General features: G+C 37.5%; 1 protein-coding gene across 1 annotated transcript in view; it reads left to right on the top strand.

Moving 5' to 3' along the window:
* The window catches only part of DACH2 (dachshund family transcription factor 2), a 299,991-nt gene that overhangs the window by 275,956 nt on the left and 765 nt on the right, over window positions 1-23,270 (top strand). The window lies entirely within an intron of this gene.

The following is a 23,270-nucleotide window of genomic DNA, read 5'->3' as shown; positions in this document are numbered from 1 at the left end:
ACAGACTGGAGCGATAGCACAGAGGGTAGGGCATTTGCCTTGCATGTGGCCGACCCGGGTTCAATTACTCCATTCCTCTCGGAGAGTCTGGCAAGCTACTGAGAGTATCCTGCCCTCGAGGCAGAGCCTGGCTAGCTACCCATGGTGTATTTGATATGTCAAAAACAGAAACAACAAGTCTCACAATGGAAACATTACTGGTGCCTGCTCGAGTAAATCGATGAACAATGGGACAACAGAACTACAGTGCGACAGTGCATTTATATCATATATCATATAATGTTAAAATGACTCTTATTTTAACATTACAAAAATTGCAATAATATCAATGAAATTTATAATAGAAGAAAGTATACTACAAAGATAAAATCACATATGATTTATTTATTTCTCTATATGTGATGTGACAAAAAGTACTGAGGAAGAAGAAATATAATTTTGTTTTTAGATTTTCGCACAAAAGGTCACGATATTGTGCGCTACATCTTCCTCTAAGGGCTCTACAGTCTAATTTCTACTCAAACACCTAGTATTAATTCCCCTCCACTTTGATGCCTACTACTGTTTTGCAAGTGATATGCAGACACTTTTATAGTCCTTTTGCAAAAGAAGGAATATCTTTCTTCTCTCTCCCGTCCCCTCCCTTTCCCTCCCTTCCCCTCATCTCCTCGCCTCTCCTCGCCTCTCTGCAACTCTCCTCTCCTCTCTTCTCCTCTCCTCGCTTCTCTGCATCTCTTCTCTCCTCTCCTTTACTCTCCCCTCCCCTCCCCTTCCATCTTCCTTCTCCCCTTCCCTGTTCCTTCTCCCCTTCCCTTCTCTCTTCACTTATCCCCTTCTGTCCCCTCCTCTCCCCTTGCCTCACCTACTCTCCTCCTTCCTTTTGCTGTGGTTCACACTCTGCTGTGATTAGAAATTATTTCTGGCTCTGTTCCGACGGATCATTCATAGCAGTGCTCAACACATCGTATATAGTGCTGTGGATTAAATACAAGTTGACCTTATGCAAAGCAAGAGCCCTACTCACTGTTATATTTCTCTGGCCCATTGAGTATTGCTTGTAATTGAAAATGTGTAGCCTGTCAGAGATAATAGAAATGGTACAAATTTTTTAAATATGTAAACATTAACTTTACTACTCATAAACTGTACATACCATCACAGGCTGGGAAAATGCTAAAATGTGTATGTACACACACAAGATGCAAGAAGTTCCTACTATCTTTCTCTATAACATTAGCATTTCCTTTTCTTTAGGATTAATTATGTAGCCCATCTGTTTATACTTTTTTCCTCAGGAACATCTGTCTCTTATTTTCTCTGGACTTCACAGGATTTTTTCCCAAGACACATCATCTCACTTTGCTATAATATTAGACATATTAGAACATAGTATGTAGGACATTATCAGAAGTATATGAAGCTAATATTACTTTATAATTTAAAGCCTGATTTTAATGACATTGCTTGTACCACTTATCACTGTATTAATAGAATATTTGCAGTGGCTGAAATGTTCTCACAATAACAGCAGAAACTTCATCTACAGATCTAACACAATTCTAGTTATATTTCACTCACATAATAGATGAAACTGCAATTTTAATGGTAGACATATAGTATTATTTGTAAGTAAAAACTTGTTATACTATTGAGCACTTTGGAGTGTATAGTACTAATTCATTAGTTTCTCTTTTGGTATAATCTAAGAAAGGTTGCTTAAAGGTTGATAACTAACTTTTGTTGAAGTCTGATAAGCAAACATTTTAGGATTCATTCTTTTCACATATATATGCATTCTATGCACAATACAATTATAATTGAACTTCTGTGAATTACTCATATTGAGATTCAGGCATACAATATTCAAACAACAATCTCTTCTCTAGTCTCTGCTTTCCTTGACCAGTGTCCCCAGTCTTTCTTCCCCATCCCATCTTGCCTCTATTGCAGACATTTTTTCCCTTCAAGCCACTATGGTTTGCAATATAATTCTTAAGTTTAGAATTCACACTATCCCAACCCCACACATAAATGCCTGAGCAACATGCAAGAGGAAATGTCTTTTTATAATTAAAAGTTTAAATTTTATGTTTATAATTTAACATTTGTACTTTAATAAAGTGCCCGGACATATTGCACAACGGGTCCAGGCAGATGTGGGGCAAAGGATGATGGGTGTGCAAAGTGGCCCAGAAGAGAAGTCTCACAAGAGGGAGTCTCTGGGCAAAGTTGGCAAGAAGAGGGTGTCAGCACCGGGTGTTCGGCCTTGAGCCTCACCAGACCTCTTAGTCACATACACCCAAGACAAAGAAACTGTCATATATGCTCTCCTCTGGGAGCAGCTGATGGCTGTTCATTTTATTGATAATACACATATTTTACAGAGGGTGTCAAGCCACAAGAAATGTCCAATCATATGAAGTTCAGCATTATTGGTTTATCACCTTTTCTTCTCTCCTTTGCTCCGGTTCGGTCTTAATCAAGGCTAGATGCTGCACTTTGGATGACCTGCTAAGCATACGTGACAGTTTCTTTGTCTTGGGTACATGTGACTAAGAGGTCGAGTGAGGCTCAAGGCTGACCACCCGGTGCTGACACCATCTTCTTCCCAACTTTGCCCAGATACTCCCTCTTGTGAGGCTTCTCTTCTGGGCCGTTTTGCAAGGACAGGTCTTATCTGCTCTAGTGCCCATCGCCATGCTCCACAAAGCACATTCTGTAGAAGGCTTTAATTTTATGCCATTTTGTCATACTGCTTATTAACAATATAAGTTGCTATCATGCATGGTGGTTCTATGAGAGGCCGTTTGTCACTTTCGGATGTGTTCCTAAGCAGTGCTGAGGGGACCTGGGGCCACTTACTGTGATAATTAGTCATCTTGCTGTTGATTGAGAGATAGGACCTGATTATATGGTACTGCTCAGGCACCAGATGCTGGGTACCACCAGTTCCGGTAGTGGAGACTCATTGTAACGAGAGAGAACATGCTGTGCCAGGGAATCCATCCAGGTCACTGACCTATATACTACATATCAAGTTCCACAATGCTTATTATTTTTATAATCAGGAAATGATAACAAAATTTAAATATTAAAAACATAAAGTAAGCTTCATATGCATCTAACCTATACTAAGGTTTACTCCTGGCTCTGCTCTCAAGAATCACTCCTGGTGGGGCTTTGAGAAACAGGTAGTGCTAGGGACCCAATCTGGGTCTGCTGTGTGCAAGCAAATGCCCTATCCATTGTACTAGGCCAGCTACAGATTTTCAACTAATTATCATCCACCTTTATTCATCCCTCTTCTTTTGGAAACTCTAAGATGCAATGACATTCCTCTTGCTACTGTCTCTTAAATCTTACATTTTCTTCTTTAAAAAATTTTTGTTCCTTTTTTATTTTTTTTCAGATTTCTTCCCTCTTATACTTAAGTGTACTTATTCCATGAGTCTTCCATTATTTTTGAAACTCTCGATTCCTGTTTTAAATTCAACTGATATATTATTTAGCTTGATGAATTTTTAATTTTTTTATTTTTTTATTAGTGAATCACCATGAGGGTACAGTAACAAATTTACACATTTTCATATTTGTGTTTCCCTCAAACAATGTTCAAGCACCCATCCCTCCACCAGTGTCCATTCTCCACCACCAGTGAACCCAGTATCCCTCCCACCCCCCAATCCCATCCCCAGCCCCACCCCACCTCTGTGGCAGGGCATTCCCTTTTGTTTTCTCTCTTTTTTGGGTGCTGTGGTCTGTAATAGGGGTATTGAGTGGCAATTGTATTCAATCTGTAGTCTACTTTCAGCACGCATCTCCCCTCCCGATCAGGTCCTCCAACCACAGTTTACTTGATATTCCCGTCTCTATCTGAACTGCCTTTTCCCCCAGCAGATGAGGCCAGATTCCAAGCCATGGAGTCAACCTCCTGGTACTTATTTCTACTATTCTTGGGTGTTAGTCTCCTACTCTGCTATTTTATATTCCACAGATGAGCTCAATTTTTCTATGTCTGTCTCTCTTTCTGACTCATTTCACTTAGCATGATACTTTCCAACTTATAAGCAAAATTCATGAATTCAGCTTTTCCAACAGCTGCATAGTATTCCATTGTATAGATGTACCAAAGTTTCTTTAACCAGTCATCTGTTCTCGGGCACTCGGGCTTTTTCCAGGTTCTGGCTATTGTAAACAGTGCTGTGATGAACATGTAAGTGCAGATGTCATTTCGACTATACTTTTTTGCTTCTCCGGGATATATTCCCAGCAGTGGTATTGCTGGGTCAAATGGGAGCTCAATTTCTAATTTTTTGAGGAGCATCCACATTGTATTCCAGAAGGCTGAACAAGTTGGCATTCCCACTAACAGTGTAGAAGGGTCCCTTTATCCCCACATCCCCTCCAACAGCGGTTGCTTTTGTTCTTTTGGATGTGTGCCATTCTATGTGGTGTGGCGTGGTGTCTCATAGTTGTTTTGATCTGCATCTCCCTGATGATTAGTGATGAAGAGCATTTTTTCATGTGCCTTTTGGCCATTCGTATCTCTTCTTTGGGAAAGTTTCTGTTCATTTCTTCGCACCATTTTCTGATGGGATTGGATGTTTTCTTCTTGTAAAGTTCAACCAGTGCCTTATATACCCTTGATATCAACCCCATATTGGATGGGTATTGGTTGAATATCCTTTCCCATTCTGTAGATTGTCTTTGTGTTCTGGTCACTATATATTTTGCAGTGCAGAAGCTTCCTAGTTTAATATAGTCCCATTTGTTTATCTCTGTTTCCATTTGGTTGATCAGTTGCGTGTCATTTTTGAAGATACCTTTATTTTTCAAACTTCTCTTTGTTAAAGTCTTTTTCTATTAATTTCCTCAATTCAGTGAATATCCTTACATTATTTCTTTGAAGTCTTTACTAAGGATTTGAGAAAACTCTAATGTACTCTGGGTCATTCCTGGAGGAATATCTTCATGAAATAATGCAGCTAAATTTATCTGTGACTTAATTGTATTTGCTACATGAGAACTAGGTTGAAGATTTGATTTCATGAATATGTGGGCAGAATGTGGGGTCCACAGACACCACTTCCCATCAGAGATGGTAGCTATGTGTTTATGCGATTCGACAAACTGTTGGGAATTTTATATCACAAGTTTATTGCTAAATGTCAGCACTTCAGTTGGTAGACTAAGATTTGGTTCAAGAGTTTGTGGTTTCTGGTACTTGACAGTGGTTATGTTGTCAGTGTCTATTAGAGCTGGGCATCAACTGGATACTTGCTGTCAGATATACCCAATAATAAGAAGAGCACCAAGCAGATCAATAGCACCAATTACTATGTTACTAGAGTACTTGCCAACATTTGCCAGCAAATATATTACCAGATCAAGCATATGTGGGATATTTTCCATGGCAGAGCTGTGACATTTGAGAGGCCTGTGTCATAAAGGTTAATTAAGATAGAGGTGCAATGCAATGCTTATGCTTTGAAATATGTGCTGAATTTGGTCACAGCAAACAAAGGAAAGTCTGATGAGTATTTTTTGTCTCTAAAAAGCACATTCTCATGCTTAGTACCCATTCTCACTTCCTGCTCTAACAAAAGGAGGTACATTGGAAAGAGCTAGCTTTGTTTAGTCTCTGGTATATTCTTGTCACTTAATCTACCTAGGCTCTTCTCTTAGTTTAGGATAGATAAATATTCCTTTAGGTGACTCCTTTTTATTTTTTTTTTATTTTTTATTGAGTCACCATGTGGAAAGTTACAAAGTTTTCAGGTTTAAATCTCAGTTATACAATGCTCGAATACCCATCCCTTCACCAGTGCTCATATTCCACCACCAAGAATCCCAGTATAGCTCCACCCCGCCCCCTCACACCCCAAACCCCCCACGCCCCTAGCCTCCCCACCCTAAGTCCCCCCCGCCTGTGTAACTAATAAATTTCACTTTACTTTCACTTTGATTGCATACAATATTTCAACAAAACTCACTATTATTGTTTGGAGAGTCTCTCCCCTAAAGTCAGACCTGCTGAAAAGGAAGCATTAGATAATTTGTTTTCCATTGCTGAGGATGAAGAGGTATGAGGTCGAGTGACCACACTTAGCAGCCTCTCAGTTTTGGGTTTCTGTAATTTAGTATTTTAGTAACTAAGTCCAGAGAGACATCTGCCAGAAGTTGCATCGTTGCCAACTTGTACTTCTCAGTTACATTATATTCCACATATGAGTGCAATCTTTCTATGTCTGTCTCTTTCTTTCTGACTCATTTCACTCAACATGATACTTTCCATGTTGATCCACTTGTATGCAAATTTCATGACTTCATGTTTCCTGACAGCTACATAGTATTCCATTGTGTAAATATACCAGAGTTTCTTTAGCCAATCATCTGTTTTCGGGCACTCTGGTTTTTTCCATATTGTGGCTATTGTGAACAGAGCGGCAATGAACATGGAAATGCAGATGTCATCTCTACTATACCTTTTTGCCTCTCCGGGATATATTCCCAGGAGTGGTATTGCTGGGTCAAATGGGAGCTCAATTTCTAACTTTTTGAGAATTGTCCATATTGTTTTCCAAAAGGGCTGAACCAGTCGGCATTCCCACCAGCAGTGAAGGAGAGTCCCTTTCTCCCCACATCCACGCCAACACCGGTTGCTTTTGTGTTTGGGGATGTGGGCCAGTCTCTGTGGTGTGAGATGATATCTCATTGTTGTTTTGATCTGCATCTCCCTGATGATTGGTGATGTTGAACATTTTCTCATGTGCCTCTTAGCCATTCGGATTTCTTCTTTGGAAAAGTTTCTGTTCATTTCATCAGCCCATTTTTTGATCGGGTTGGCAGTTTTCTTCTTGTGGAGTTCAACCAGTGCATTGTATATCCTTGTTATCAACCCTTTATTGGATGGGTACTGCATAAATATCCTTTCCCATTCTGTAGACTGTCTTTGTATTTTGGTCACTGTTTCTTTTGAGTTGCAGAAGCTTCTTAGTTTGAGATAGTCCCATTTATTTATCTTTGTTTTCACTAGCTTAGCCAGTGGCGTGTCAGCTTTGAAGATACCTTTGGCTTCAATGTCGTGGAGGGTTTTGCCGACCTTATCTTCAATGTACCTTAGGGATTCTGGTCTGATGTTGAGGTCTTTAATCCAGTTTGATCTGATTTTTGTACATGGTGATAGATGGAGGTCTAAGCCCATTTTTTTGCATGTAGCCGTCCAGTTTTGCCAGCACAATTTGTTAAACATGCCTTCCTTGCTCCACTTCACATTTCTTGCTCCCTTATCAAAGATTAGATGATCATATATTTGGGGGTGTATGTCAGAGTATTCAACCCTGTTCCATTGGTCTGCCGCTCTGCCTTTGTTCCAGTACCATGCTGTTTTAATGACTACCGCTTTGTAGTAGAGTTGGAAGTTGGGGAGGTTGATTCCTCCCATTTTCTTTTTCCCAAGGATTGCTTTAGCTATTCGTGGGGGCTTATTGTTCCATATGAATTTCAGGAGCGCTTGCTCCATTTCTTTGAAGAATGTCACGGGTATCCCTATAGGGATCACATTGAATTTGTACAATGCGATTTGGGGAGAATTGCCATTTTGACAATATTAATTCTTCCAATCCATGAGCAGGGGATGTCTTTCCATTTCCTCGTGTCCTCTTTTATTTCCTGAAGTAGTGTTTTATAGTTTTCATTATACAAGTCCTTTACCTCCTTTGTTAAGCTGATTCCGAGGTATTTGATTTTTTGAGGCGCAATTGTGAATGGGATTGCTTTTCTCAGGTCACTTTCTTCTCTCTCATTATTTGCATATAGGAAAGCCATGGACTTTTGGGTATTGATTCTATAGCCTGCAACTTTACTGTACGTAGGTGACTCCTTTTTCAAAGAAAAATCAGAGTGACAGGATAGAAATCCCAAAAGCTGCCATACTACTTTAGGCCATAAGTTCAATTTCCATGGCTGCATGGATCCTGAGTATCCCTGGGTGTAGTCCTAGGAAGCCCTGAGCATTTGGGTGTGGTCCTGTTGACCAACACCTAAAGGCCTAAATATTGAATTGCGTTGCCCCGTATGCAAAGTATCAGTATGAATGAAGCCAGTTCCCATGAATATTTATTTGAACCCCAAACAGATTCTTTGGTTTTATGATATTTATTCATTCACATATTTATTTATATTTAATCGATTCACTGTGAGATACAGATTTATCCATAGTAATGTCCCAAGTTTCCCTGTTTCCTTCCTGCCATCCTCCCACCAGTCATTCTTTCCTTCTTCTTCTTCTTCTTCTTCTTCTTCTTCTTCTTCTTCTTCTTCTTCTTCTTCTTCTTCTTCTTCTTCTTCTTCTTCTTCTTCTTCTTCTTCTTCTTCTTCTTCTTCTTCTTCTTCTTCTTCTTCTTCTTCTTCTTCTTCTTCTTCTTCTTCTCCTCCTTCTTCTTCTCCTCCTCCTCCTCCTCCTCCTCCTCCTCCTCCTCCTCCTCCTCCTCCTCCTCCTCCTCCTCCTCCTCCTCCTCCTCCTTCTCCTTCTTTTTCATGGTCCCTACTCTCTCCTAACTACCCCCCCCACATTTGTGGCAAGCTTCCAACCGTGGGACATAAAAATGAAAAAATATAAAGTGGATCAAGGAAAGTCTCCTCAATAAGTACTGGTGGGAAGACTGGGTAGCTCCCAATAACCTGGGACCTGTTTCTTCTGTCATTTTATATTAGTTTCATACTATGTTTTTTATATCCAACAAATAAGTGTCATCACATCTGTCCCTATCCTTTTGACTCATTTAGTGCAGCATTATACTCTATGTCCGTCCAATTATAAGCAAATTTCCTGACTTCTCCTGTCAGTTCATGCTGGAGAATATCTTGCTAAGTTTAATTCTTTACTAGGAATCAAATGCAATTAAACTAAAATATTAGAAGTGGGATTCTATGTTTTGGAGTGATTCTCCCTTCTTCCAGAGAAAATATGTGTTGTTTTTGTTTCATAGAAATCCCTCCATGACGAAATCACTCTTCTGATGGGGTTGGCTCCCTAGTTTTTAATTCCACACTGCTCTTCCTATTTCACTGTGTGGCTACTTTTCAGGAAAGAGTTTTAAAAACACAGTTTTTAAAAAATCGTTTATTCACCTCTATCTTAAACTCTTTCAAAGACTGGGGTAAAACTCATACAGATACCATGCTCACTTCTGTGAGGTAGTTATTTCTCATTATTATTTTGATTTTCATTTTTATGAGAAGTGATGATGACAATTTTTCATGTGCCCATTAGTAGACAAACTTCAGGGAAGTGTTCATTCTTGGAATCAGTATGCTCAAGAATAAGGAAGATGAAAACTGCAAAAATAACAGAAGGAACAAATAATTTTAATGGAGAACATGTATGAAATTTAAGAGACAGTATCAAGGGGAATGCCATCCACATCTTAGAGTTTCTAGAAGGAGAGTGAAGAAGAAAGGGTGGCATAACTATTAGTTGAAAAACTTTAACTGACCTAATATAATGGGTACAAACACTTTGGGTTTTTTCCTGCTGAATTTTTGTGTGCAGTTTATACATTTTAGATAATTGTCCTTTAACTGATGTATTATGTACATATATTTCCTCCCAATCACTGGGATATCTTTTATTTCAGCCAGAATGCTATTTGACATTAAAAATTTTTGGTTTTGTTTTGGGAGCACACTTAAAAGTGGTCAAATTTTTCTCTTTTTATAAAAAAATTTAATTTAATCACTAATAAATAGACCCTTGCAAAGCTTTTCATGACTAGGTTTCAGTCATACAGTGTTCCAACACCCATCCTCCACCACTGTGCATTTCACAGCAGCAGTGTCCTCAATTTCCGCCAACACTGCCCATCCCACTCCCAGCGTGCCTCTGTGGCAGATGTTTTTCTTCTCTCTCTCTCTCTGTCTCTCTCTTTCTGGGTATTGTGGTATATCCTTTACCTACTTTTAGCACCCGGTTCTTCTCCAGTGTGATAATTTCCAGCTATTATTGTCATACTGGCCCCTTCTCAATCTTAACTACAATTTGCCCGCCCCCAAACACTCGTGGTTGATTCCAACTATTGACCAGTCTCTTAGACCCACTTTTCCCTGGCTGTGGATATTAAATTTCTTATATATATATAAGAAATCTCCAGGCAGAGCACCCATTTTCCGGTAGTTTCACAGCCACACCCACAAACTGCCCCAGCACCATGTAATCTCACCAATGGCCAACATCCAGAAACTATAAGATCAAGCTCCCAGAAGAGAGTGATGCAGAGTCTCTTGCCCCCGTGCCTGGCTGTCTTCACCTAGGCCCCTCGGAGGGGACGGGTTGCCTTTCCCTCCCTGGCCCAAGCAGAGCCTTGACAGTTGAAGACCTCCAAAACCCAATGCTCAGGGCCACTTTCCACACACGTGGATGAGCCTCAAGTATGAAGGGACCGGCAGAGGAACCCAGGTGTGCGGACCTGGGGGCTGAGATCTCCAAGCCTGCTCGGATTGGGACTGGGCCTTCTCCATCCAGACCCCCCATTTTCCAGTAGCTTGGCAGCCACACCCACAAACTGCCCCCCTATGCCATGTAATCCCGACCAAACACCAACATCCAGAGACTATAAGACCAAGCACCCAGAAGTTTGCAGCCGTAAAGCTGCCACACGATATATAATAGCCTTGTTCTCCCTCTTGGAGAACCTGACAAGCTACCAAGAGTTTATTGCTTCCATGGGAGAATCTTGCAAGCTTCCCGTGGTGTATTCATATCCCAAAATACAGTAAAAGATATATGCATACCTCTCAGAGAGCCCAGCAAGCTACCGAGAGTATCCTGCACGCACGGCAGAGCCTGGCAAGCTACCTGTGGTGTATTCAATATGCCAAAAACAGTAACGATAGGTCCTCATTTCCCTGACCCTGAAAAAGCCTCCAATCACTGGGAAAGACGAGTAAGGAGAGGCTGAAAAATCTCAAGGATGAGTGTAATAGAGTTGTTACTGGTGCCTGCTCGAATAAATTGATGAACAACGGGATGACAGTGATAGAGTGATATATATATATAAATATATATAATATGTGGTATATGTGTATATCACAACACAAATGAATACAGTCATTTTATAGCTGTCCCCTCCCTTTCTACTCATTTCATTCAACATGATATTTTCCATGTCCACACCCACTTATAGGCAAATTTAATGGCTTCATTTTTCCAGCAACTGTGTAGATGTATTGTAATTTCTTTATCCATTCGTCATTCTTGGGGCTCTCAGGTTGTTTCCAGTTCTGGTTATCATGAAGAGTACTGTAATGAACATAGGAGTGCAGATTGTGTTTATACTGTGTGTTTTTGGGTCACCAGAGTATATTCAAAGAAGTGGCATAACTGGGTCAAATGGGAGCTCAATTTCCACTTGTTTGAGGAATGTCCATATTGTTTTCCAAAAAGGCTGGATTAGTCGGCATTCCCACTAAGGGAGAGTCCCCTTTCTCCCCAAACCCGTCCCAGCACTGGTTGCTCTTGTTCTTTTGGATGTCTGTCAGTCTCAGAATTTTCTCTTGGCTCTTTATTCAGGAATAACTTCCAGAGGGCTTCAAGGGAAATTGTGTGCTGCCAGGATCAAACTTGAATTAGCCACATGCAAGGCAGGTGTCCAAACCACTCTACTATTGCTCTGGGCCCCCACAAAACTTTTAGTTTAATGTAGTTACATTAGTTTATTTTTATTTTTTATTGTCTTTGCTAGCAGAGTAGATTAGTTAAAGACTTCTGTGAGATCTGTATCAGGTAGAATCCCGCCTAATGTTTCCACAAAGCGTTTTATGGATTCCATTATAATCTCATGGACTTTAATCCACTTTGAGTTCACTTTTGTATATGGTATAAAGTATTAATCCAGTTTCTCTCTCTTTCTCTCTTCCTTCCTTCCTTCCTTCTTCCCTTCCTTCCTTCCTTCCTTCCTTCCTTCCTTCCTTCCCTCCCTCCCTCCCTCCCTCCCTCCCTCTTTTCTTTCTTTCTTTCTTTCTTCTTTCTTTCTTTCTTTCTTTCTTCTCTTTCTTTCTTTTCTTCTTTCTTTCTTTCTTTCTTTCTTTCTTTCTTTCTTTCTTCTCTCTTCTCTCTTTCTTTCCTTCTTTCTTTCTTTCTTTCTTTCTCTCTTTCTCTCTTTCTTCCTTCCCTTTCTTCCCTTCCTTCCCTTTCTTCCTTCTTTCTTCCTTCCTTCCCTTCCTTCCTTCCTTCCTTCCTTCCTTCCTTCCTTCTTCCTTCCTTTCTTTCTTTCTTTCTTTCTTTCTTTCTTTCTTTCTTTCTTTCTTTCTTTCTTTCTTTCTTTCTTTCTTTCTTTCTTTCTTTCTTTCTTTCTCTCTCTCTTTTTTTGCAAGTGACTATCTGTTTTTTCCAATACCATTTTTAAAGGAAGTTCCACTTTGTGTACACAAATTCTTTTTAATAGTTTAACTGTCAATATATATGAAGGTGTATATTTGGGCCCTTAATTCCATTTCACTGGACTGAGTGTCTGACATTATTCCAGTACCATAGCATTTTGATTGCTATAACTTAGTAGAACGATTTAAAATCGAGGAATGCATTACTGCCTATCTTTATTCTCTAAATTGCTTTAGCTGTTGAAGAAATATTCTGATTACATATAAATTTTAGTAATACCTGTCCAAAGTACTAGAGTGATGCAATTTTTATTTTGGGGGTTGCACTTAATCTCTAACATGCTTTGGATAGGATGGTCGTTTTGATTATGTTAATTCTTACAGTCTATTAAAAGCTTATTGCTAGACATTTTATACTTTTAAATACTATTTAATATGAATTTTTTTATTTCTATCTGATTGTTTGGATATAGAAACACAGCAGATTTTTTTCTGTATTGCTCTAGCAGTGGGTATTTTTACTGCTTTGTGGTATTAGTCTATTGTATTTAAGAGGTTTTTTGCTGTTGTTTGGTAGAGCGTTTAGACTTTTTGCATCAATGAATGGTAGTTTTACTTCTTTCTTTTCTGGATTGATTTATTTTTCTTTTCTGAGGATTATAGAAAACACTTCCAAAACTATATTGAATAAAAGTGGACAAACTGGAGAATATTGTTTTTTTGTTTGATTTCAGTGGGAGGGCTTTCAGTTTTTTACCAAGAAGTATGACGTTGGTTGTAGATTTGTTAAATAGGTCATTACACTCTTAAGTTACTTTTTTTTCTATCCATATTTCTGTAAGATTTTTAAACTCTTGAATGGAAGTTAAATCTGGTCAAAATCTTGCTTGGCATCAATTAGTATGATCATGTGATATTTATCTTACATTTTGTGATAACATTACAGTAACTATCATTGGTTATAGTTAATATCTATTGCATTAGCTAAATTTAATGTGTTGAAATAACCTTGCATTCCTAGGATGAAAGTCATTTGATCATGTTATTTCCTTCTTTTAATATGTAAGATTCTAGTTTCTTAAGACTTTTTCTCTCAGTGTTCAATCTGGATATTGGCTTGAAATTTTCTTTTTTAAATAGTACCTCTGCCTGCTTTTGGCAATAGTGCAATGTAGAAACTGTTAGAGACGATTCCTGCATTTTCAATATTTTGGAAGATATTTTCAGTATCTTATATAGCACAGGAAGTACTTCTTGGAAGAAGTACTACTGAAAGCATCTAGACGTGGGCTTGTCTTGTTAATAATCTTAATTTCTGTCTGAATTTCCTTGCTTATGATTGGTATATTACATTTTCTGAGTTTTCCTTATTTAGCCTTGGGAGAAACCATACCCACTCTCTTTCATTTTTTAGCTTAGTGGTATATAGTTGTTCATAGTAATCTTTTCAGATTTTAGTACTACTAATGTATCTATTTAACTTTCTCCCCTTTAATATCTAATCCTAGTTATTTAGGGTTTCTCTCTTTTTTTCTGTGTATTAAGATAATGATTTGTCAATTTTATTTATTCTTTCAGAAAAGCAACTACTGGTTTTATTTACCCTTTGAACCGGTTTTTGATTTGTATATTTTTATTTCTCCAAATTCTGTTATTTCCTTCCTTATAGTTAGGAATTATGTTCTAGTTTATCACCCTGTGGGTTTTTTTTTTTTTGCTTTTTGGGTCCCACCCGGCGATGTATAGGGGTTACTCCTGGCTCTACACTCAGGAATTACCCCTGGCGGTGCTCGGGGGACCATATAGGATGCTGGGAATCGAACCCGGGTTGGCTGTGTGCAAGGCAAACGCCCTGCCCACTGTGATATCACTCCAGCCCCTATCATCCTGTGTTTAATCTTTTTGTTTATTTGAGTTTGTTTCTTCTTCCTGATAAAAACATATATTGCTAGGAGCTTCTCCTTTATGGAAATTTTGTTTTTGGGGAGCCATACCTGACTCTGTACACAGGGGCTATTCCTGACTCTGTACTCAGAAGTGACTCCTGGTGGCTCCCAGGGAACCTTAAAAGATGCTAGAGATTTAAAACAGGGTCAAGCAGGATGTAAGGCAAGTGTTGTAACCCCATAATATCTTTATAGTCTCTGCTTAGTATAATTTTAAATGTATTACTTGATTTCCTCTCTGGCTCATTGTCTGTTTAAAGTATGTTGTTCAGTTTCAAAATGTTTTTCAGATTCCAAATGTTTTTTCTGGCATTTTTAAAATCTAATGTCTACATTCATGGTGTTATGTTCTAAAAATAATCTTGTTGTGGTATTTATTTTTATGATCTTATGGACACATTGAGTTTTGCCCCAACATCTAGTCAATTGTGCAGAATGTTTCATGTGCACTGGAGAATGTATCTTTAGCCATTTGGGGATAGAAAGGGTGTAATTATCTATTAATCACAATTCTATCAATTCTCCATTTAATGTTCTTGTTACCTTATTGATATTCTATTTTGATTTTTAATCTGTCCAATGATGACAGTGTGGTGTTTAGTTCATTTATTACTGTTGTAATGACAGAAGTGTATCCCCATAGATTTCTTGACAAACTTTAATGCCCCTATATTTGGAGAATAAACATAGATTATTTAAACCCTTTTGATTTATTGATACTTAAGCCAGCATGTAATGTCTACTCCATTACTAATTATTTTATGTAGCTTGCAAATTTCTTGGTCAGGTGCAAGTATAGCTATTTTTTGTTTACTGTTGTGCTGTATTATTGTTTTCGAAACATTTCCTCTGAAACTATATTAAGCATGACAGTTCAAGTGTATCACTTTTAAGCAGTATAAAGTTACATTTTAATTCCTCATCCATCTAGCCACTATATGAGTTTTAGTGGAATATTTTATTACATTAATGTTCAGGTAAATTGACATACAGGTATTTATTGCCATTTATATGAGTATTTTGATTGCTTTGGTCATTGAATATTTGCTTTATATATAAGGAAATTTCAGTATCCCTAACCGGAAGGCTTCAATTGTGACAAATACTATTAGCCATTTTTTGAGAATATTTTTATTGTTCTTTCAAATTTGAGTGATAACCTCACAATGCTGAGATTCTTTGTTGGAAGTTATTTTCACTTGATGTTTTGAATATTTCATTCCAGTCTATTCTTCCTATAGAGATCTCTTCCTATAGAGATCTCTTCCTATAGAGATCTCTGATGTGAAATATATATGCAAATGCATATGCATATGTATATATGTGTGTGTGCACATTTGTGATTGAATTGAAATGTATATTTTAGTTGTATTTAACCTAAGACTAGAGTGGAGTAGTAACCAGCATATTAATTTGTAAATCTTAAGACTAGAAAAACATAGCCTTTAAGAAGTGATAGTATCTGTTTACCAACTTTCAGCATTAAATTCTTGCCCAGAGTGATCATTTCCAACTATCATTGCTATAGTGGTCCCTTCTATATGCTAACTATTCTCATGATACTCTTTCAGTCCCTGTACTGCAAACCATAATGCTCCAAAATGGTGGGGAAGAGGGAGAGAAAGAGACAGGGAGAGAGAGAGAAAGCTATATATAGAGAGAAAAGAAAAGTACTTCCCATAGATGCAAACTGTAGGTAAGGGGTGGAAGAAGAAAAACTGGGGACACTGGTGGTGGGAAATACAAAACAAAAAGTGATATTATTTATTTAGAAAAAAATTAATTTCAATTTAAAAATTAGAAAAGCATCACATTTTAAACAACCTAAAGAAATAATAAAATGTAGTATACTTGCATGGATTAGTCATTTGCAATATATTGCCATTGTTTCATAATTAGTTAGCCCAAAAGAATGTTTTGGTAGCCAAATATACCTATGAAGAAGACTCATTTCTTAATGAAATTATGTTTTTAATCACTGTATCACTGTCATCCAGTTGTTCATCGATTTACTTCAGCGGGCACCAGTAACATCTCCATTTGTCCCATCCCTGAGATTTTAAAATATGTTTCATATATTTTATATATTTATATATTATATATTTGATAACACAATATATTATATATTTATATATTGCATGTTTGTGTATTTTATATATTGTTGTATATTAATATATTTTTAATATAACAAAATAACTGAAGAAGGAAAATTAAAAATGAGCTCTGAGCAGGTCTTTTTTTTTTTTTTATAATTTATTTATTTTTAATTAGAGAATCACCGTGAGGTTACAGTTACAGATTTATACACTTCTGTGCTCACACTTCCCTCATACAAAGTTTGGGAACCCATCCCTTCACCAGTGCCCATTCTCCACCACCCGTAAACCCAGTGTCCCTCCCACCCTCCCCAATCCCATCTCCCCCCCACCCCACCCTGCCACTGTGGCAAGGCATTCCCTTCTGCTTTCTCTCTCTAATTAGCTGTTGTGGTTTGCAACAAAGGTGTTGAGTGGCCGCTGTGCTCAGTCTCTAGCCCTCATTCAGCCCGCGACTCCCTTCCCCCACATGGCCTTCGACTGCAATGTAGTTGGTGATCGCTTCTCTGAGTTGACCTTTCCCCGGAACGTGAGGCCAGCCTCGAAGCCATGGAGTCAACCTCCTGGTACTTATTTCTACAGTTCTTGGGTGTTAGTCTCCCACTCTGTTATTCTATATACCATAGATGAGTGCAATCTTTCTATGTCTGTCTCTCTCTTTCTGACTCATTTCACTCAGCATGAAACTTTTCATGCCCATCCACTTAACTACAAAATTCTTGACCTCCTTTTTTCTAACAGCTGCATAGTATTCCATTGTATAGATGTACCAAAGTTTCCTCAACCAGTCATCCATTCTGGGGCATTCGGGTTTTTTCCAGATTCTGGCTATTGTAAACAGTGCTGCGATGAACATACATGTGCAGATGTTGTTTCGATTGTACTTTTTTGATTCTCTGGGATATATTCCCAGCAGTGGTATTGCTGGGTCAAATGGGAATTCAATATCTAATTTTTTGAGAGTCGTCCAAATTGTTTTCCAGAAGGGCTGAACCAGTCGGCATTCCCACCAGCAGTGAAGAAGGGTCCCTTTCTCCCCACATCCTCTCCAACAGCGGTTGCTTTTGTTCTTTTGGATGTGTGCTAGTCTCTGTGGTGTGAGGTGGTATCTCATGGTTGTTTTGATCTGCATCTCTCTGATGATTAGTGATGTAGAGCACTTTTTCATGTGCCTTTTGGCCATTCATATTTCTTCCTTGGTAAAGTTTCTGTTCATTTCTTTGCCCCATTTTTTGATGGGGTTGGATGTTTTCTTCTTGTAGAGCTCAACCAGTGCTTTATATACCATTGATATCAACCCCTTATCTGATGGGTATTGTGTAAATATCCTTTCCCATTCTGTGGATAGTCTTTGTATTCTGGTCACTGTATCTCTTGCGGTGCAGAAGCTTTTTAGTTTAATGTAGTCCCATTTGTTGATCTCTGTTTTTACTAGATTGCTTAGTTCCGTGTCACCTTTGAAGATACCCTTATCTTCAATATCGTGGAGGGTTTCGCCGACCTTGTCTTCAATGTACCTTATGGTTTGTGGTCTAATGTTGAGGTCTTTAATCCATTTTGATCTGACTTTTGTGCATGGTGTCAGGTCAAGGTCTAAACCCATTTTTTTGCATGTGGTTGTCCAGTTGTGCCAGCACCATTTGTTAAAGAGGCTTTCCTTGCTCCACTTCACTTCTCTTGCTCCCTTATCAAAGATTAGATGGTCATACATTTGGGGTTGTGTGTAGGGATATTCCACCCTGTTCCATTGGTCTACGGCTCTGCCTTTGTTCCAGTACCATGCTGTTTTAATTGTTACTGCTTTGTAGTAAAGTTTGAGGTTGGGGATGGTGATGCCTCCCATCATCTTTTTCCCAAGAATTGTTTTAGCTATCCTTGGACGTTTGTTATTCCATATGAATTTTAGGATTGCTTGATCCATTTCTTTGAAGAATGTCATGGGTATATTTATAGGGATCGCATTGAATCTGTATAATGCTTTAGGGAGTATTGCCATTTTGACAACATTGATTCTCCCTATCCACGAGCAGGGTATATGTTTCCATTTCCTCATGTCCTCTTTGAGTTCATGGAGTAGCGTTATGTAGTTTTCTTTGTAAAGGTCTTTTACTTCCTTGGTTAAGCTGATTCCGAGGTACCTGATTTTCTGGGGCACGATTGTGAATGGGATTGCTTTTTTCATGTCCCTTTCCTCTGCCTCATTGTTTGCATATATGAAGGCCATGGATTTTTGGGTATTGATTTTGTAGCCTGCAACTTTACTGTATAAGTCTATTGTTTCTAAGAGTTTCTTAGTAGAGGTTTTAGGCTTCTCTAGATATAGTATCATGTCGTCTGCAAATAGTGAGAGTTTGATTTCTTCCCTTCCTATCTGGATGCCCTTAATCTCTTTTTCTTGTCTAATAGCTATCGCAAGTACTTCCAGTACTATATTGAAGAGGAGTGGTGAGAGTGGGCATCCTTGTCTTGTGCCTGATCTCAGAGGAAAGGCCCTTAGTTTTTCCCCGTTGAGGATAATGCTTGCCGTAGGCTTGTGATAGATGGCTTCGACTATCTTGAGGAAAGTTCCTCCAAACCCCATTTTGGCGAGGGTTTTCATCATGAAAGGATGTTGGATCTTGTCAAATGCTTTCTCTGCATCTATTGATATGATCATATGGTTTTTATCTTTCCTTTTGTTGATATGCTGGATTATGTTGATTGATTTCCGAATGTTAAACCATCCTTGCATCCCTGGGATGAATCCCACTTGGTCGTGGTGTATGATCTTTTTGATGAGTTGTTGGATCCTATTTGCTAGTATTTTGTTGAGGATCTTCGCATCGGTGTTCATCAGGGAAATTGGTCTGTAATTTTCTTTCTTAGTGGTGTCTTTGTTTGCTTTTGGTATTAGGGAGATATGTGCTTCATAGAAACTGTTTGGGAGAGTTCCTGTTTTTTCAATTTCCTGGAAAAGTTTGAGGAAAACAGGCAATAGGTCTTCTTTAAATGTTTGGAAGAATTCGCCAGTGAAACCATCTGGGACAGGTCTTTTTTTTTTCTTTTTGGGTCACACCCAGAGATGCACAGGGGTTATTCCTGGCTCATGCACTCAGGAATTACTCCTGGCGGTGCTCAGGGGACCATATGGGATGCTGAGAATCGAACGTGGGTCGGCCGCATGCAAGGCAAACGCCCTGCCCGCTGCTCTATAGCTCCAGCCCCACAGAAGTCATTTTTAAACATAAATTTAAACTTCCACAAAATTATGTCAGATTTGTTTTCATTTTTAAGTAAGAAAATATAGTAACTTGGAAAAATTGTAATTGATCACTAAAGTATTACTGACAAAAAATGGTGTGGATCTTTTTATTTAATGGTGTGGGTCTTTACTCACATTTTAAACTGTGAAGGAAAAATAAACTTTTCTAAATGCCTGCCTATTAAGCTAGCTGTTTTTCACTGTATATCATAAAGAAGAATGAATACAAAATACTAATAAGCATATTTCTATTAAATAATATAATTTATACTATTGAGCATTGATGATGTAATTTCCAGTACAATAAATAATGCTTTAAGTTTTGTTTTGCTTGTGGTCTATACTCAACAGTATTTGAAGGCTATTTCTGACATGGTTCTCTGAGGTTGCTCCCAGTGGTGTGCAGGAGACCATACATTGCTGGAGGTAAAAGCCAGGCCTTCAAAATACAAAGCAATGTATGGACAAATTGAGCCATCACTCAAGCCCTCAGTTTAACTTATGGTACTATAATTCAAAATATTTTTCACATTATATAATTTTGTGCTCTGGAAAGATAGTTTAGTGGGTATGGCATTTGCCTTGCATGTATCCAGCCTGGGTTCAATTTTCCACACCCTCTATGATCCTCTGAGTCTGAACATGCGATCTATGAGCGCAATGACAGGAGTAAGTCCTGCATAGCTTTAAGTGGTCCAAAGAAAGCAAAACACATTTATATAATTTCATTTTAATAAAGTGAGACTCATCAGTGAATATATGATTAAGGGCTAAAGCAAATATAAATATTTATTTATTAGGCATATGAATATTCAGAAAATGAACAAGACAGGAAGATATAATATCAGTTTGTAATTTTAGTGGTTTATTAAATCTATTTTAGATCTTCTTGCATTGAAATTTTCACTGGTATTTTTGTTTCTTCTGTGCAGTGTAAATACTTATACTGGAACTCCAACTCCATAACACTAAGTGGATCTTATAGCAATTACCTCTAATTGTGTAGTGTTAAAATACTCCAATTAAAAAATATGAAAACTTCAATTACAATATTATTAATTAATAGAAACTTCCACATTTAGGAAATGTGCTACACAATTTTATTTTGGAGATTGTCATGATTTATGAATATGATACTTTTTGTTCTGCAAAGCATTTCTTCCATGGAGTTTGTAGTGTTTTTTAAATTGAAAATAGATATCAATAAATTTGATCAAACTATATAGAACCTTATACATTTTCTTAACCATCTTTGCACATACATTTTACAGCACAAAACTTTATTATTTCTCTTCTATAACTTTAGATATATCTACAGAAATTAAATCTTACACGTGTTTCACCATATCCAGATGTCATCTGTTACTTTACTTTTTAAAAATTTTTAGACATTTATTATAAATGTATTAGAAATTTATTATACAGTCAATAATAGGGTTTCATGCATACAAAGTTCAACACCATTCCTTACCACCAGAGTGTCCATTTTCCTACACGATGTCTCTGGGACAACAGTGATATCCCCAACATAATAAGTTCAGTTCTGTAGAGAAGTTCACGTTTGTTGCTTTGGGCCATTTGTTATTTACCTTATATGCTTTCTGATAGCCCACATTTAATAGGAATTACTCTGTATTTGTCCCAATTTATCTGAGTGATTGCACTCAGATTGATTTCACTCCAATTTATCCATAAAGCAGCAAATGGCATGATTTTTGCCTTTTCTTGTAGTATTCCATTGTGTGCACATACATATAGTTTTTTAATCCAGTTATCTGTCCTTGAGTACTTGGGTTGTTTCCAGATTTTGGCTAATTGTAAATAGTACTGCAACAAACATGGGAATGCAGATGTCTTTTATGATTAGAGTTTTTCTGCTCTTCAGGTAGGTGCCAAGAAGTGAAATTGCTGGGCCATACAGAAACTCCATTCTTAGATTGTTGTGAAATAGCCATATTGTTTTCCCAAAGGTAAAAAAAGCAGTGGCCATTAACACCATCAGTGCATGAGACTCCCTTTTTCTCTGCATCCAGTCCAACACTGATTGATTTTGCTCTTTTTGTTGTATGCCAGTCTCTCTTTTGTGAGATGGTACCTCATTGTTCTTTTGATTTGCATTGCTTTGATGGTTAGTGATACAGCATTTTTTCATATCTTTTTTGTAATTTTATATATAGTTGAAAATTTGTGTTCATCTCTTCTCCCCATTTTTGATGGGCTTGAACTTTTTCTTTTAAGGTTTTACCAGTGATTTATATATCTATGACATAATGTTTCATTGTCTTCCTTGAATTAATACATATTATAGGAGATAAGATGCTTATCACTAGCAGGACTTATACTTGAGCACAGAACTAACTGTGAGCACCACTGTTTGTGGCTGAAACTCTCCCCACCACCAAAATATGAAGATTTTTGTCCTTTAATGAAATATGCCCATCCAGCTAGTCAGACTAAGATAGGGTCAAAATCTCTTGTTTTCTATTTTTTTATTTTATTCTTTTATTGAATCACCATGTGGAAAGTTACAAAGCTTTCAGGTTTAAGTGTCAGTTATACAATGCTTGAACACCCATCCCTTCACCAGTGCACATATTCCACCACCAAGAATCATGGTATACCTCCCCCCTTCCCCCACTCTCTTGTTTTCAACCTTACTACATATCTACATTTTGTTCAAAAATATTATCCCCCAGATTTATGAACTGTCTATGGTATTTTCTATAAATAAAAGTAATTATTTTAAATATATTACGGTCAACTTTGACTAGATTTAATCAACAACTTAAACTGAGATGACAACACAGCAACAATAATTTTCCTTCAATTATAAAGGAAAATTAGACTCACAAACATGAACTTTAAGTGACACTTATGTATGAGTGATAGATTTGCATTGGTCCACCCACAGTTCCTTTCTTGTTTCCTTTTTTTTGACAAAGCCAATATTTATAAGGTAACTACAAATACATGTGAGTTATCATACATATGGCTGGGGAAAAGAAATTAACTTTCAAAAAAACAAAGGTATAATTGGATTCTGGAGAGATGGTTTAGAGGACTAAAGTACATGCTATATATGAGTCAGTCCAGGTTTGATACTTAGAACCACATGGACCCACAAGTAATTTCAGGAGCAACCCCCAAGAAAAAGCACAAGGAAAACCCCTGATGAGCACAGGTTTCCTTCTAATTATCAAATGAAAAGTTGATTTTTTTAAAAAGATTTGTTTTAATTATAACTTTTGCCCTCATTATTAAATATTTTCTAATCATGAGGAATATGCATTCTTTTATCGTCATTTTTAAGTAGGCTGCTGTTTTACAAAACACTGCAACTAAAATTATATTCATAATTATTACTCCATCATGTAGTGTAAATGACCAAAAAGTTAATTAGGAAATGAAATCTAAACTTTATAAAGGTTAGTTATGATGTGCTAGATCATAATTAGACTCTCCTTTCTCCACAATTTGGTAAAAGATATATTCCTTAAACCTACATGTTTGCACAAAATTAAAAAATCGTACAGGAAATCATAAATATCGTAATTTATAGAATCTTAACAGTTTTTGATATCTGTGGTCTTATAGAAAGAATTAAAGATG

Source organism: Sorex araneus, chromosome X (genome assembly GCF_027595985.1).
Source record: "Sorex araneus isolate mSorAra2 chromosome X, mSorAra2.pri, whole genome shotgun sequence".
NCBI lineage: Eukaryota > Metazoa > Chordata > Mammalia > Eulipotyphla > Soricidae > Sorex > Sorex araneus.
This window is presented reverse-complemented; position numbering and strand designations above follow the sequence as displayed.